Below are 5,239 nucleotides of genomic sequence, written 5' to 3'. Positions count from 1 at the left end.
GCCAGGGGGGGAGCTGCCGGCGGACGACGGCTCCGGAACGCCCGGTCCTGCCCAGCCCTCGGGCTGAAAGGGAGGGGACAGCCCGGGCAGCAGCCCGCGGGGACGGACGGGATTAGCGGAGCGGCGCGGAGGGAGGAATTCGCTGTGCCTGGCTGGGGGCCAGGAGAAGAGTGTAGTCCAAGGAAGCGCAAAACCCACTTTGCGGTAGTAAGACCTGCTAGTAAGGGATCTCGGAGACGTTTCTCATTGTGAATTTTAAAAGCCCTGGTGCTAGAGGCAGAGAAGGCAGAGTTGCGGCGGGTACTAAAGCGGGCGCTTTTATAATTGGTTGTTTACCTCGAAGAAAAGCATGTCATTAGCTGCTGGGGTAAAGAATGCAAGAAATAAGGCCTTTTTTGGCATGACCCGTCAGCACTTCGGATTTTTTTTAGGAACCGAGTTCTTCCATTGGCAGTTTCGTTCTCGCTGCATGCCTTAGCCCTGCAGGTGCGTGCAGAGCGGTCCCGCTGATACTGCTTGGGAGGGAGGGAAGTGGAAATGGATGCTCCACCGAGGTGCAAGCAGTCGCCTTTACTTCCCTGCCCCCGGGTGGCTTTGTAGTCGGAGAGCAAGTTCTCTCACACTGGAACAATTTTACCATCAGTATCTAGGTTGTTTAATTTATTTTTGCTCCAGTAGTGATGGATTCAGAGTCGTGATGAAGTTTGGGGTGGATGTAAAGCTTGTGAACTCTCGAGTCTTTCTGTAAAAAGACTCCTACTGTAATTAATCACCTTTTAATTTTTTAAATCCAGGCAAGCATCAAGACAATAGAAGTGAAGGTTTATTGGACATTTACAAGTATCATGGCTCATTATGGCTCACAGATACCTGTACCTTTTGCCAAAACTATAGTACCGTGGTTATTAATTAACACTTCTCTACCCTGAAATCCCTCAAAAACTCAAAAATAACTGCTGCAAAAGTTATCTGGTGATTAATTTCTTCAACCCTTCAGAATATTTGCCTCCGTCAAAAACTCCTCATTTCAATAAATGGAAACTGTATGGCTTCATTTTAGGGCTCTTCGTTGTATTAGCTACAGCGTGAAGGTGTGAATCTATATACACATCAGAAAAGCTGATTTTCTGTGTTGTTTTTTTGAATATGTGCCCCCTTGACCTCATTCTGCATGTGAAGAGTCGTGTACACATGTAACACTGAACTTAAGGGTATTAAATTATTTTCTCCACTTCAGATTTCAGGAATTTCTAATGTTTAGCACTTTTAATGTTTAGCACTTCTAATGTTTAGATGGTGATGGCATCTTTCCCAAACGGCACATTGCACTTAGCCATAGTATCAGCATTAACTTTAATCCTGGCAGACTTGGAATCTTATGTTTGACTGAAAAATCTACACTTAGACTATTACATAAGCTGTCAAACTGGAAAAGGTCTTTGTAACTGACTTTGAATTCAGGGGAATTGTTTAGTGTTTGGCAGTTCTGAAAAATGTCCCTATCTCAGCCTGGCTTTAGACCCCTTTCTGTGACAGTCTTGTCCTTTATCTTCAGTGGGAGTTGCAGCTACTTTTGAGACAGAGAACATTTGTTTCTGGGTCAGACAACACAATGTACAACATAGGATCCATCAAAGCTTGCAGAAACATCGTCAAGGTTAACAACAACTTTTTTGGTACTTATCACTACTCGGCATGCTTATCTTGAATCTACTTAAATGTTGTAGGTTTTGCTCATGCTCACCCTGCTGTTTTCTAAATCTGCATCACAAGAATATGGAGATGGGGCAGTTTTTTACCCTTTTATACTGTGTGTTTTTCAGCTTTCAGTGATTCCTGTTTTTTGTCATTCAGTTACACACCTGAATGAGACCTGGACATGTTGCAGAATTATTTGTGCAATTAGTGCAGTACTTCAGTGGTGATGTGTTGTGTCAGGTTGATATTATGGGTAGTTTATATTGTTAATTGCTTCTTTATGCTGTATCTGCCTTTCCGTTGTGGTAAAATACATTTGTATTAAAGAAAAATTTCCACAAATAAATGATTTATTACATATGACTTTGCTTATGGACTGTATTTGGGAGAGCTGGAGCAAAGATAAAAAATAGTCAGAATTTCTGCTGTTTGTGTCTACGTACATTGGGTTAGCTTGTCTTTCTCATGACATCACAAAACAAGGACGACCAAAGCAGTGCCTGTCTCTGGTGGTTTGTGGCCTGTGTGTCAGGTCTGAATTCTGTCACTTTCTCAAGAAAGTTTTTTCCTAGTCGCTAGAAATAGGAAGAGTGACTGACTGGGAGCTCAAGTACATTTAGGTTAGGTTCAGAATGGCATTCCTTATGGATGGAACTGTACATAGTTGCTGTTCTCAGTGGGTGTTTCCCAATTTACCGGTAAGGGAAAATCAGTGAGTAACTCTTGCTGAAGACAGGTAATTTTATTCTTGGGTGATTTTACATTTTCTTCAATCTAGGGACTTCATTATAAAACTACTGTTAGTTCAGTCTGCTGAAGTGACAGGCCTCCTCAACTCAGCTTGCCATCTCCTGTGGTTTCATTTGAGATTCTTGGAGCTCAGTGCTGAACTGATGCTTAAGTGTGGTAGCTGCTATGCTACCCGCATGGACTTTTTGTGACAGCCAATTTTTTAAGGCAAAATAAATTTATTGCTATAATGAGGTCTCTTTTTGACGGAGAATTTTTGTGTATTAGTAACGAGACGTTTGGGGGATACTGTTCATCACATCTTTTAATGGAAAAATTTTAATGAAATAAATGTCAGTTGGATTATACAATTAGTCTTAGATAAAATGCCTCGGCATGAGCAAAACTGATTACTCATTGTTTATGGGAACAGGAAAGTCTTTTCTGCGTAGAAAAATTTGTGCCTTATCAGTGGTAATAGCATTGATCTGGTATCAGTGAGATTTCATCAATGGTAGCTGCTGTAGGAGTCACCAAATGTACGCACATGTATTTGCCTTCACGTTACTTGGCCAGCTCAGCTAGCCCTGCACCTGTGCTAGACCAGCAGTGCCAGGGCATTCCCAGTGCTCTGCCGTTTCTGGGCAAGCTGATTACATCAGGCCCTGGGCTAAGGTTACCTTGCTGGGAATTTCCACTGTGTGGTGGACCAGGCTGTATAAATCTGTGCTTGCTGCTGAAAACAAAAGAGGTCAGGAAAAGTGGGAATGGAATTTGATAGGAAGCATCTCATGCTTTCACAGCTTGCTGTGTTCTGAAACATAATAAAAAGAATCCTTTGAAGAAATTTTTTTCAAATTATTCTCTTTTGAAGAAAACCCCAGATGTTTGTTCTGATTTCTCACAAATTCACTTAAAATATGACTCATTTTTTCATGGAGAGTCTTAATGCCTAACTTTTATTTTCAACTTAATTTTTGTGAAAAGCCTCAAAATTTCTGAAAGTGTTTCTCAGATATTTTTAACATCATTTTCCATTAAAGAATGGAGCTGCAGTACAAACTTGGTATTTGCAGGCATGGAAACACTGTCTTTGCTCCAATCAAGACCTTTCCCATCGATCTCACAGAGCTCTGGAACAGCGTAGGTTGGAAGGGGCTGCTGGAGGTCACCTTGTTCATCCTCTGCCTAAAAGCAGATCCAGTTAGAGGAGGTTGTCCAGAGCCTTGTCCAGTTGAGTCATGGATAGCTCCAAGGTTGGACACTCAAACGTCTCTGGACCCTATTTCCACTATCACTACCCTCATGGTGAAAATGTTTTCCTTGTATCTAACCCAGGTTGCGTGTGTTGTAACACATATCCATTGCCTCTTATCGTTGTATCTCTGGAGAGTTTGCCTCCATCTCCTCTAGATCCTCCTGACATGCAGCTGAAGGCAGCAGTGAGATCCCCCTCAAGCCTTCTCCAGGTTGAAAACCCCAATATTCTCAGTCTTTCCTTGTACAGAGACACCCCAGTCCCCTAATCATCTTGGTTGCCCTCTGCTGGGCTCACTCCAGTGTGTCAATGTTTCTCTTGTACTGGGGAGCCCCGAGGTGCCCGTGATGCTCCAAGTGTAGTGCTGAATTAAGGGGAGCTATCAGTTCAGTAGAAGGAAGGCAGGAATCCAGGTAGTACTTTTTCCATATCACTTTTCTTAACTGATTTTATGATACAGCTGCAGTTTCTTACTCTCGCAGGAGAGGTACATTGTGTTTGTATTGGAACCTGCTTAGATGACCTGAGCCCCTTCCAAAGAGTGTTTTGGAAAGTCTTTGTGTTAAATAACCTGTATCGCTCTGAGCTCATTTCTGAATGTAAATACCCTTTTAAATTTCAGTGTATTGACTGTAAGCAATATATAATTTTTAACGTTGTTATTGCAATATATATTGTTGGATGTTAAGTACTGGGCTTACAATTGATGAGCCCACTTGCTTCTGAATTTCAATGGAAGAGGAGCAGTTCTGTTTGATTTCTGGTTCAAGACAGCTCCTGTTTGCCTTATGCAAGAAATGGTTTCACTGCCTATGGAGCTACCTGCATGAGTATAGAGAGTAGGATTAGCATCATATGGGCAAGGATTTTACTTTATTTTAAATGGGAGAGTCTGAGATATTACATGCATGTTGTAGCTTGGATTTGAGCACAACTGCAGTGTAATTCCCTTTGTTTAGGCCAGTGTGCATGTGATACTTTCGGATATCTTGTGCCAGTGCCTATATTTTACTTTCCTCACTTTCATTGTTTTGTTGGGTTTTTTTGTTCTCCCCGTTTTTATGCTGTCTTTCAAGCAGGGGTAACGGGAAGCAATAAAATCAGTTACAGTTTTGAGATCTATTTTGAATGATATTCATGAAGGGTTAGGATGTGTGGTTAGATTTTTTTAATTAATTGTTTAATATTCACTAAATCACATTTCTAAGAAAACTTAGGGTGAAGATGGTTTTCAGGTTTGGAATTTTCAAGCAATGGATTTAGTTCTTTAGGCATAACACCTGTCAAGAGGAAAAATAATGTAAAATTATTAATACAGATGAAACATTATCAATAAACAGTATTTTACAGCAGCAAAAATAATGTAAAATTATTAATACAGATGAAACATTATCAATAAACAGTATTTTACAGCAGCACCAAGGCCCGAAGGGAGAAGTCATGTTCTTTTACATGCCGTGTAAAGAAATGAGATCTAGAATGAAGAGGCTCTTCATTCCATTTCTATAGTTGATATGTCAAGACAGTGTTCTGTAGGAATTTTATGTCATGCCC

Source organism: Athene cunicularia (assembly GCF_003259725.1).
Source record: "Athene cunicularia isolate RWA chromosome 11 unlocalized genomic scaffold, athCun1 chr11_part1, whole genome shotgun sequence".
Lineage (NCBI taxonomy): Eukaryota > Metazoa > Chordata > Aves > Strigiformes > Strigidae > Athene > Athene cunicularia.
Note: the sequence above shows the minus strand (reverse complement) of the source record.